Below are 12,507 nucleotides of genomic sequence, written 5' to 3'. Positions count from 1 at the left end.
AAAAGCCTGCAGACACTGTGGGTCTTCTGCACTAGGGTTGAGTTTCCCTGCTCAACCCAGCTCCCTTACTGCATGCCTTAATTTGAACTGTTAAAAAGCCCTCTTTCACAAAGCTACTTATAACAATATACTGTTTCTACTTTTAATCAGATTTTATTTATTACATTTCCACTATGGAAATTGTCATAAGGTGCTTAAATGGCTTCCAAAGAGAATAAACTGTCAAAAAAACTGAAAATGATTCCACGACTCCTGAAAGGTGGTCACGTGACTGCTGGAAACCAGTGGAGGGTTACCAGTTGAATGGCATGAAAAAATCCACCAGTTCTTGGCATCAGTTTGATCTTATAGGCAGTTACCATAATCCATGGTAAATTGCATTATATGACGTATACTTACATGGACACCAAATGGATATGTGAGCATCAGTAACAAAACAGAAATTTGAGCCTAACTGTGAAACAATTTACTTACGGTAGTTTGTGTTCAAAGTTGTGTGGACATATCTGCAATACGCACAACACATCTAACATCTCGTCTGAGGAATGTTTTATTTACTGCTGAAAAGAATGCGTGCAAAATATAAGTCAAGCTTGGGGTGGGTAGAGGAACACCCAAGAGCAACAAATCTGGCAAAATTGCTGGGAAATAGTGCAGTTATCACTTCACATTGCGTGTGTATTCCCAGGTGCTAAGGGGTTGTTATTAATTTCGTTAATGTTTTTTTTTTCTGCCTCATCACACACGACAAAACACAGGTCATTGAGATACAAAAAATTCTAGCTATGGTAAAAACCTGCTTTAGACACCAGGTACGGATAATATCGCCCTTTACGCAATTTATTGACACTTTCTTTCCATGCAAAACCATGCAAAACCTCATTGACAAGGCGGAGGGATATGCACACTCCAGGCAAACATGACAATCACTACCACCACTCTAGACACACATAGAAGTAGACCCCGCCTTCCCCCACCCTCTCCGTTTTCAGAAAAGTCGTTCCCGTTACACTTCCGCTGATTGGCTAAGTAACAGCAGTACTAAATTGTTATTGGACGATAACATTTCAATCACGAAGTAGTGCCAATCATGGTAGATTGCGCATCACTTCTACATTGTCTCATTTGACTGAACTAAATAGTTACCTTGTAGCCGACATCAAGCGGAAAAGGGGGAGAATTGTTTTTATAAACATAGACGTTAATGTTTAGTATGTCAACAACCTTTTTATTTTTATATGAATGAAGCAAACTGACTGTTGTACCTCACCGATGTGGATACCCCTTTCCTACGTAAGTGGAGTGTTGGATTCCTTTCCTGCGTTTTGTGAACTGTACGCTAGTTGTTGTTTTTGCTTTTTTTTGTACAAACGACCGCTCGCTTTGGCTGTACTGAGAGTTCTGATCTGTGCGTGATATGGAACAAGGGTGACAATTTCGTAGTGCGCAGCAGTTCGGGGCCACTCGTGTTTTTTGAGAGCACGAGAGTGGCGACGGTGTTATTTGTCTGAAAGACTTGAAGGTAGCTTAGCTAATGGCTGTCGGCTTCGAAATGGATTGTGAAATGGAGATAGATAGCTCGGCAAATAAACATGTTCTGCTCCGTAGTCATATGCTGTACAGTAAAATGTGCTTGAGGTGTTTGGAGATGTGCGCGTGCTGTCGACGACAGGACGTAGTCGTGACAAGAGCTGTCAGCACAAGTAGTTGAACTGTCACCGTAGATGGCTTTTTAGTGGAATTCCGTTCTTAACGAAGTTATATTTTGAGACGGTGCATTATCTGTATTAATATTTGTCAAAATTAACATTGATTAGCTAAGTGCCGTGTACTCAAGTTATTTTTCCTCACTTTACGAACTTGTGTCCATCGGTGGTGTAGCTACTTGGTTAATAAGAGCTATCCTTTAGTGCAATCACTTAAATTTCACGTTTTGAAGCGGATGTTGGTCCTTAAATAAGTCTTGCCATTTCAGTTCAGATTACCGTTTTATGACCCTTTAACTTTGTCATCGGTCTGATTTTCTCGCCCACCACTTATGGTAATGAAATACAGCTAAGACTTCAAAGGCACACCGTTAAAGCCAAAATTGTGCTTATGAAACGAAGAGAAAGTAGATATTAGCCTGACAGGGCTTTTCGGTTTATTGTGGAATCAGAGTAAACTCGGAAACAAATCGTTATTGACATGGTAAAGTGCATTTGGTGTTAAATTGATTTACATTGCTGTATGTGCACTTGCTTAAATAGGATTGTTTTCTTAGAATATAAAGGTGTATAATACAAATCTAATGAACGGATGCCATGTTAAAAAGACATTATGTCGCACATGATTCACAATGTGTCCATTTTGGGGAAGCTCTAATGTTTCTGCTCATTTTGTTCATCAGTAGTTGGTTGTGCAGATATTACTCACATGTGTTATGTTGCACTGCACATTTTGTAAAAACAAGTCAGTCAAGAAACGGGTTTAGCTTGACTCGTAGTTTCTGTAACCATGCAGAAAGTTGGTGGTCACTGAAGGCATAACATTAGCCATCCACAGTGGAATAAAACTCACTTGGTTGAAATTGCTGGGTTGAATTTAAACTTCAGGTCTAGTGACCAGCCTCTTCCATAGCATAGCTTGGCAGTATATTTTGAAGATGGGTGTTGTAAACAGGAAAAAACCAGGACAATTTCCTTTAAGTTAAATCTGGAATGAAATATAAGTCAGTTTGTAAGTGTGTTGTGACAGACAATAATTTCTAAATTCATATATAGGAAGCCTGTTCGTGGCATCTGTGTCCCTGATTTCCTTTGATTTAGGGTGTTGAAGCCATGCTGAAAAAGGTCTCATACCGTTCTGTTAATCAACATTCTGTATTGTAATTTCATCTCTTCTGATCACATAACCCAGAGATTAGATTGAAATGGAATGAGTGGACCCTTAAAGAAGGGACACAGTGAATGTGGTAGTGAAAGGTCTTGGTGGGAGCGGAGCTCATTGGTGGCTGAAGTGTCTTGGCGGTGCATAGGTACTGCTTCCCCACCAGTGCCAGTGTGGTGGGCACCTGAGGCTTTTTCTGTGTCAGGATAATCCACGTTTCCCACTGGATGAATGCCTTTGTTCACTAATACGTTTTATTACGGGATATCACTCATAACTTTGCCTCTGAGAAAAACTTGTCAAGTCTGCCACTCTGCAGACAACCATAATAAGTTAAGCATATTTTGTTGAAAAATGTGTACAGTTATCTCTGTGTCTATATATTGTTTCTTACAGTAACAGCTATACCATTTATATACATACAGCCCTTTTCCAGGTACAGTTACACCCATCAGATCAGTGACAACAAGGACAAAAAGTTGAAGAGTGTCATAATTAGTTTCATGCTAAGGAGATTTTTTTTTAATATTGTAAGATCCCAACACATTGGAGATGCATCATAGAATTAAATATTATGGTTTAGCACAGTAAGAGAGAAAGCTCTCGGAAGACTCAGACATGAGCAGAAATTAAGGGTATTCCTTGCCTGTTCCAGTAGCCATCCCGCTAAGGCTAGTAATCCCTGGAGTGCTACTACAGAAGTGTAACTAAATACCATTTACAAGAAAGAAAACACCTCAGAACATATCAGTTAAAGATTTTTGCAGTCTGACCACCCAAAGATGAAAAGGGAATAAGTAAGTTATTCTTTGCACTTGGTAAAATGTTTCAGTCCACCACTGGTGGTGCACAGGTGGCAGGGAGTCTGGATTCTTCTCAACAGGGTATACTGAAGGACAAATCTACATGGATAGCTCCTATCTGGGAAGCCAAAGCAGAATGATAACTGATTAGCATGACTTTGCCTCTCCACTATGCTGACACATTTTATCAGTGTTGTTTGCTTTCTTTCCCATCTGACTGATAGCTCCATCTCCCCATACATCTGTACAGAGAACAGGATTGAGGCCTGTGTTTCCTTTTGATTATCATGATTCATAACAGACTGAAACAGGCATGTTGTGGCATGATTTAAACAGTGACAGTAATGGTTCTACCATAGTATAACTTAAGTAAAGATCATTACTGGACAATAGAGAAGACAATAGAGTAATCAGTATGTTTTCCCACTCCAAATTATGTCTTTGGGAGTTCACACTTTCTGCTCAGATTGACAACATCAAGTCACAACACAAGGAGAGATTTGTGGGACATAAATGATATGGTTAAGTATATTGTTTCATATTATATATTTTTTAGATTTTTTTCAACCATATATGTGCAGTTCAGAAGGCTCCATCATCTAGAGGACTTACTTTTCTCTGCTTGTGTGTCACATGACGTGAGAAATGGCCTTGCCTCTGCCAGCAGTAGACTGGTTGTCCCGTGGGGGGTGGACCAACATGCTGTCTGCTGCTAGTTGAGCTGGTGGGGTGGAACTAGACTAGTTAGCGCTAATATGCCCTCCATGTGTCCCCTACAGAAGGGCAAAGTTTGCTGCAGTAGGTTCTGTAGAATAGTTGCCATTTCAGACAGGGGTATAAGATGAGAAAGAAATTAGTGTATTTGGTGGTGAGTGGTAATTTATAAACTAGTCATCCTTTGTTAGCTGATAACTGTCATTGGTTAAAAAAAATCACCACCACCCAACATTTTCCCTCCATATTAGACTTGAAATAAGTGTGGAATTGTAGATGGAATGCAGTCTCTTCTGGTTACTGCTCCCATTGTCAGATTTGGACAGAGGTTCAGGGATTTGTAACACTGTTGAGTGGGCCCATTATTTAAACCCCAGGGTTAAGTGTAGGCATATTTTCAAGTGAACACTATGGTAAAAGCAATGCATGCATGCATAACACATAGTTCTGATGCCCAATATGGAAAAAATGGAAGACAGTAGAACTGTGTTGACATCAGTGTTTCGCTGCCTGCCAGTCATGGTTTCCTCACCGGCAGTCATTTAAATTTGACCACATCCATCAACCCATAGAAATGTATAAGTCAACTGTTTTACATGAACTGAACCCATTGAAGTTTCTGAATGAAAGACAACCAGCTAGCTTGCTCTTCTGAGCATGTCATTGTTGTGCAAATTTGATGTCACTCTCAAAGCTGTAAGGAAGTAGGGCGTCTGACAATGGAGTGGTAAAGGCATCCAGGCCACTCCTGGTTTGTGTATTCCACATCATAGGCATGCTGTGTGTACCTGCTGCGTTAGACTGTTTTGCTATGCCAGCATTTTGCTCCAGCTCCTTTTATAGGAAATGCAAATGCTCTGTCTCCTGGTTGCACCTTCCTAGTGGAAGGCCTTTGTGCTGAGGATCCACCATGGTGCTGAGTGCCAGACAGAGTTGTGTGGTGAATGTAGGGCTCATGGGTGTGGGGTATTTGGTCAAAAATGGATGCCAGTGATCCACACATTACTACATAGAGGAAATGATTCAGCATAGCCCAGGAGCTACTCAACTCCAGTCCTGGTTGGCTGTGATGCAGCAGGTTTCCCAGCTGTCTTTAAATCACTAATACTCCCAGAGGACCTTGGAGGAACCTAATTTGGTCATATCAAGGCAGTGATTGGTTAAATGAGGTAGTTAAGTGCCTAGCTAGGAAGGAAGCCAGCAGACACGGCAGCCTTCTGGTTACAGGGCTCTGAGCTTCTGTTCTCATCATAACTTTTTACCCCTCACACTTTGCTCCTGGTGACCTTTGCTCCAAACCTGGGCTGCATCAGAAATCTCTGTCTATGCAGTAGTCAGATCAAAATTATTCTGTTATGGCCACATGTTCAGCTCGGGAATTCCTTGCATAGGTTCTGGTTGGTAGCAGGAGGTGCTGCCTGTGTTCCTATACTAACTATGGATACCTAAAATGTATTTTCAGTGCTGTTGACACAGAAATCATCTGGCTTTCCATGCTTTTTTTGTAATCCTTTGAAACTTTTCCTTGTTATTGCATTAAATGTATGATGTAGGAATACCCCCATGAGAGGTTTGTGGTCACTAAAGTACTAAAACAAAACTGCTTTCTTTTAAGGCTGCTCTGTTCTTAAAAAAAGAGAGAATTTTCATGTGACTGCAGGTATAGTGCAAAAGATCAACTGACTGGTAGGGAAAATGTCCATGTTGACATGTTCTGGTGTCAGCTGGGTTCGTCAGCCTGTTACTGGGAGACTTGCGGTGGAGAAGATGCATTCAGTTGGCCACAGATAACCAGTGAATATGACCTTTTATTTTTTATGACCCTTTATTTTTTGTTGTTATAAAGCAATCTTGATAGGATATTCACTAACCCTATTGGGTAGTACTCCGCTGAAGGGCAAGTTATTTTGCTCTTATTTTTGATCTATGTTCTGTTGAACATACGAGGCATAGAAGCATAGTCCTCATCACACAGCATCCTAGTGGTACATTTCTTCTTTGGTCCCAGCCCTCAGGCTCACAATACTCATCTCTATACTCAGTAAAGAAAGCAAGCTGTGGCATTTTTATTTTTTCTTTAAAAATGAATTCCTATACCACTGAGCCATATAGGGCATTACGAGGACAAGTTTGGGAATTAGCATACATCAGGGTTTCTGCATGCTGTTTCTGCATGCTGTTTTCCACACATTCTGATTTTAGCTTTATTAACCCTGAATTTGGTACGCTGCTCTTCTTTAAAAGTTTATATTAGTCATGTATTTCGATGGTGAGCATTTAATGATGACAGTCTCTAAAAAAAGTGTGCATCAGTTAACCTGCTAGACTCTGACATCACTAATTGAGTTCAGTCAGTCCAGGTCAGCTTTTCCCCGTTCTCTGTGGGAGCTCTCATTCTAAGCCTCCTCCTTAGCTTTGCCTGTGGATCTTACCGCTGGGAGACGTCGAATTCAATCCTACATTTTACAGCGGGACGTTTGCCAGATTACATTCACTGATTATTAATTCATTAAAGGTCAGTGCACCTAATTACACAGGCATGGGACAGAGAGGGGTTTATCACTCCTGTCTCAAAGGTGCTTTTTCAGGTACAGAAAAAATCATAAAAAACTAATTGCAAGCTCCTTCTTTAAGTACCATTGGTCAGACTGAGTGCTTATTTCTTGTATGAGTACACAGACTAGCTGTGTGTCAGAGAGATGCACTACCAGGTGAATCCAGTTCCACTTCAGTCATTGAATTACGAAGTAGACAGATGGAAAATGCAAGAATGCCTGTGTCTGAACCTACCCCTTACCCACCCCTCAGGGACTTAAAAGTATACTCTGATCAATGCTTTTCCTCTTACATCAGTGAAGAGGCCTCGCTCCTCAAGCAGGGTTGCAACCTCCTTACTACAGCTAATCTGTCCTCTAGCCAGCTCTTAATTGAGCCATCAGCAGCCTTGAGGCCGATCCAGGAGGTAAACACCAATTAATGTAATGAAGTGGAGGTTGAGCTGCAGACCATGGCTAGTGGAGGATGGTGGAGGTGAGCCTTTGTCCGGGGCCACGCGTCGCTGCCATGGAAACGGCAGGGTGCTGGATTGCAGGGCCTCCATTGGATAGTAGAGGAGAGGTGCTTTGTTTCTGTCATTGACAGGAGAGGATTTGGTGTGTGTGTGTGGGGGGGGGGGGGGGGCTAAATAAACTGGGCTGTCTTGGTGGTCTACTGCCTGCATGCCATGGTGCACTTGTTTGCCTTATGTCTGGTTGGGCTTCTGTTACAGCTTAGATTTTCATCCGGGTTGGTTGTGTCACTATATCACCCAGTGGCTTGCAGACCTTCATATCAGAATGTGTTGGAGAGAGTGACAAGAAAATGGGTATGAATGAGTGTTTGTCCATGGGCTGCTGTATGTGTCCGTCTGCGCAGATTTCTGTGCAGGCAGGTATCAGTGGCAGTATATGTTCCCATCTGAAGCCAGTGACAGCGCAGTTGGATCTGCATGCGACAGGCACCACGGGAAAGAACAGGGAGGGGATGTTGGGAGAGCGGTATGGGCTTGGGGGTAGGACAGCAGTAAAAATCTCCATGTCCCAATTTCCCATGTATGGAATCTTATCAGGAGAAGCAAAAACACTTGGACTCCTTCCAGACACGAGCTGAGAAAAGGAAACAGTGCCATTTTGATCGCTGGGTTGGAGCTGAGACCAACTGTCTGGGTGGAAACTCAGGCCCTGGTATGTGTTGCCTGCCTAACAGCAAAAGGACAGTTACAAGGCCATTATAAGTTGATGATTGGTGGTGCTGGCTTTATCATGGGTTAATCTACTTAAGTAAGGCAGTACTGAATTACAAATCAGAGCCTGTGTGATGTGATCAACATGAAGCAACAACACCGGCGTCCTCATTTGAAACTGGGTCAGAATTGCATAAGTAATGCCTGCATCAGGGAGCGATTGTTCTTGACTCATCCTCAGCGCAGATGGAGACAGGGTCCCCGTCATTTGCAAAAGCAGACTGAACTCCCGTCTTCTGAATATTCACAATTCGGGAAGATCAGACTGGCAGAGAAAGCGAAAAACCTACAAAAGAACAATCTGAAAGGCGCGGCTTTGATATCGCGCTCTCCGAGCACACTTGTGGACTCGGAGAGCAGGAAAATGAAACATCCATGTGAAGTGATGTGTGCTGAGTGATTAGAGCGTTTCAGGCACAGATGAAGCTGTCAGAAATGCCATGTCTGGCATCAATGCATTATTTTTTACTGTGTGCAGTTTTATAAGGATCACACATCGGTGATCGGCCTGATTTATTCCCTCGCTTTAAAAACATATTTGCCTTTTCATTTGCACACATGAGTGTTCAGTTGATCTGTGTGTGATACTGGTGCTCCTCAGTGCTTTAGGGTCTACATGCTGATAGTGCAGTGCTTTGAAGACAACATACTGTCTAAAATGTTTTGTAATGGGAGTGGGGGGGGGGGCAACCTATGAAAGGTCTTTTTGTTTTTCTACTCTTCTGGGGGTAATCGAATGAATTGTTCTTTTGTCAAATTATGATTTATGTAACCACATATGTAACCATCGTTCCTTTTCAGTTTTTTTCTTGTATTTTTTACTGTACCAGTGTGCAGATCAAGATCTGTAAATGCTTGTAAATACTGAATGCTGTTCTGTTTGCCAGCCAGCCATGTGTGTAGCCTAATTATCATAGACTAGCCATCCTATGGTTTTTTTAACAGATGCCATTGTAGATTTACCATGTACCATAGACCCGAATCAGCACTTCATTCCAAGAGAGTTATTGTGGGAAAAAAATCATCTGCTTTCATGGTTGTTTACCCAGCACACAGGTTTGCTTGAATAGAGGCTGCCAGTTCCATGCTGTAGCTGATGTGTGCCTTCATTGACTGCCTATTCTTGCATGCGGAATTACCGCAACGCACTTTGGGGCCTCCTCTCTTGGAAATGTGTTAGAGTGCAGCGCACTCTACCGCTGAGGGACAACAGAATAGAAATCTAGGAAAGAGAAGGGGAAAAAAACATCTACGGATGTTAAAAATCATCTCAGGTGACAAGATGGTGTATAGCAAGAAGCAGCAGACCTAAGATAAAGTGGAGAAGAACGGTTAACACGACAGTGAGCAAGAATAAAGAATCTTTCTGTGAAAACAAGCAGCAGCACAACCCGATGGAGGGAGAACAACAACATGGTAGTTAGTTCCACGAAGCCTCTGAGAATGTGTGTGTGTGTGTGTCTGTGTGTGTGTGTCTGTGTATGTAGGGTTCCTTTGAATTTGATCTATTTGAATTTGATACATCGTCACAGACTCCTATTCATGCTGCTTTCACTACACAGGAGTTCTGAACCAAATGATGGTTGAGGTAAACAGGGTGGAATAGTGTGCAAAGCTCAGCAGTGATTAACAAGTTTTAATTGGGAAGCCCACAACATTGACTGGAAAAAAACTTCAATCCCTCAAATTGTTCTCCGTAAACAAGGTGGTGGAAAGCATCACCATGTTGTTTGTATGGAGAGAGATGACAGAAGGAAAGAGCAAAAGAGCCATTGGATCCATTTCATAGTTTGTGAGCACAGTGGCCATTTTGAATTTAACTTGTGATATGGAGACCTCTCTGGGCTGTTATAATTCTGAAATAGAAGAGAGGGTCCACAAAATGAGCAAATCATCTTCATGCATTCAGCAACCGGTGTCAGTTTTCAGAAACGGGGACAGCTGCTCAACTGTGAAACGTGTCAAAGTGCAGTGCAATCCGGGGGGGGGGGGGGGCGGCGGGGCTGGCAGCTACATCTCCTCTACCTACAGGGAATTACACAGGGTGAAATACCAGCAGGGGAGCAAATCAACCTTAAAAAACCTTTTCAGTTATACTATGCATCATGACGGTCTAAAAATACAGGGATTCAGTTGGCTAAGTTAACGCAGTCCGCCTCTAACGAACGCGTGAGAGGAGGGTGGGAAGATGCTTAAAATATCCAGGTTGTGAGCGGAAATGGAGCTGCGGGCTGACCGTGTTAATGGGAGGAGGAAGTTGGAGAGAAAAAAAAACAAATAAACGAAAATTGTGAATCGCGCTTCCAGGCTATTTATATCCCAGGATTATTGTGGATGTAGGAGTATATTTAAGCTCTCCTCATCTCACTCCTCACTGTGGCTGGGATCCACCTCTATTTATGAGCGCTTTCCCTTATTGACCATATATTAGGCTTTTCGTTCTGTAGACATCATTCACATTAAGCTTCTTCGGGGGCATGAAGCCTCCACATGCTGGTCAAGGTTGTCCCTTGACAGGGTTGTTTGTATCCTGGTGTGTGGCAAGCCATAACATGTTGTACACTCTGTCTACAGCAGGTGCAGGGACCCAGGTAAAGTACACATTCGTTTTGCTCAAAATGTTGTGTACAGCCACTTTTTCATATGCACCGGTTCTCGTGGGAGCATGTATAATTGTCAGTAGGAATCAGCAGCAGTCTGGTGTAGTGGCAAGGAGCAGGGCTCATAATCCAGAGCCTGCCAATTTGATTCCCAGGTGGGGCACTGCTGTTGTACCCTTGGGCAAGGTACTTATCCCGAGTTGACTCAGTGAATACCCAGCTGTATAAACAGATAACATGGGTTGTATGTACACTGTGCAAGTCACTCGAGATGACAGAATCTGCATTAAAAAGAGTTAAAATTATTGAAGCATAAATTCACAAAGAAATTTTATATATTGTCACTTAAATGTTTATAACATTTTCGCAAATTAAATTGACTAGTGCCATTAGGTTTGTCAGACCTACTAATACAGGTGTGTTTGTATTGCAAATTTGTCTTGACAAAACTTTGTTCTGTGTACACCACTGATTGGGGGGATTTTTTTGAGTAATGTGCAGATTTTTAGATGTGTATATAGTGCCTTCTGTCCAGCACTTGAGAAAAAAAGGATGTAAGTGTGTTTCCTTTGTACAGGTTAAATAGAATAGAGTTTGTGCATTCATACGTCTTGATATTTCCTGAAGCAGTACAGATTAAGTAGCTTGCTCAAGGATGCAGCAGCAAGACCCTCCTGGGACGCCAGCCTGCAATTCTGATTTCAGGTCCCGTTCCTCAAACAGCATGCACAGCTGCTTCCAGTTTAAGCCTGGACACAGTTCATTGAAAACAATGTCTGACATGTTTGTGTTTATCCAGGCTTCCAAATTTGAAGACTGGTCTAAACAGAGACAAAGCGACAAAGAAGACAAACACATGCAGATTTCTAAAGAGCTCTGAGAAAGACCTCTCAGAAAGTGTGACCTATGCAAGCACCCCCTCAAGGCAGCCATGGTCATAGCACGCCCGAAACAAAGCCAGACACCTCACCACTCTCAGTGTCTTGCATTCACGTTTTCTGTCAATTGTCTGTGCCTGCTAATTTTCTAGTTCGTTTCAAATGTAATGGATTGTTTCATTATGCTGCAATCAAAAGCAATTTGCTTGTAGGTGAGATATGCTTTGAAGTGATGAATCGTGGGATATGAAATGTAATGGCCCTTGTTGTTCAGTAAAAAGGAGCGCTTTTGCTTTAATGTGTATGGAACTTTAGGCTTAAAAAACTGGATGTTTTTTTTTAAATTGGATCTTAGTTTTCTGAATTTGAAATGTGTTGATTGGAAAAACTTGATCTCATACCTTAGGCACATTAAAAATGCACCAGAGTCAAAGCAAATGAGCATGCCGCTTTGGGCTATACCAGACAGGGCTTAACAGAGGCTCAGATGCAGTGCTGTCCTAATGTATTGATGTGTCTGTAGAAGTCAATTTCACAGAGACGTAGAGGGCTTCCAGAAGTTTTTTCCAGTTGTTTGTGTTCAGAATTTAATTGCAATACCATCTTTTCTCAGGAACCGGCATGTAGCTGTTAAGTCTTTTTTGGTGAAAATGAATGAACATACCAACAAACGTATCTTACTGTACTCAGTGTGTGCTCTCTGTAAGGGAGAGCATTGGCAAGAATGGAACAGGTACGGGATTTCATGGTTCCCTGTTTTCGCTCCATGTGAGTGTGTCTTGTTTGTGTTTAGTGTTTTCAAGTTTGGGTGTGTCAGATCTGTGTTGAGCTTGTTCTCTTTGAATGCCCACTGGGCAATGAGA

At 42.1% G+C, this 12,507-nt stretch overlaps 1 protein-coding gene across 8 annotated transcripts in view; it reads left to right on the top strand.

The window, feature by feature from the left end:
* Positions 1-1,133: 1,133 nt before the first annotated feature.
* Positions 1,134-12,507, top strand: part of LOC118796356 (myocyte-specific enhancer factor 2D homolog) — a 64,133-nt gene continuing 52,759 nt past the window's right edge. For all 8 annotated transcript variants that reach the window (XM_036555195.1, XM_036555196.1, XM_036555192.1 and 5 more), the window contains exon 1: positions 1,134-1,293. The gene's annotated coding sequence lies outside the window, so the exon portion shown is untranslated. The remainder of the gene's footprint in view (positions 1,294-12,507) is intronic.

This window comes from Megalops cyprinoides, chromosome 21 (genome assembly GCF_013368585.1).
Source record: "Megalops cyprinoides isolate fMegCyp1 chromosome 21, fMegCyp1.pri, whole genome shotgun sequence".
Classification (NCBI taxonomy): domain Eukaryota; kingdom Metazoa; phylum Chordata; class Actinopteri; order Elopiformes; family Megalopidae; genus Megalops; species Megalops cyprinoides.
Note: the sequence above shows the minus strand (reverse complement) of the source record. Positions and strands in the feature narration are given on the sequence as shown.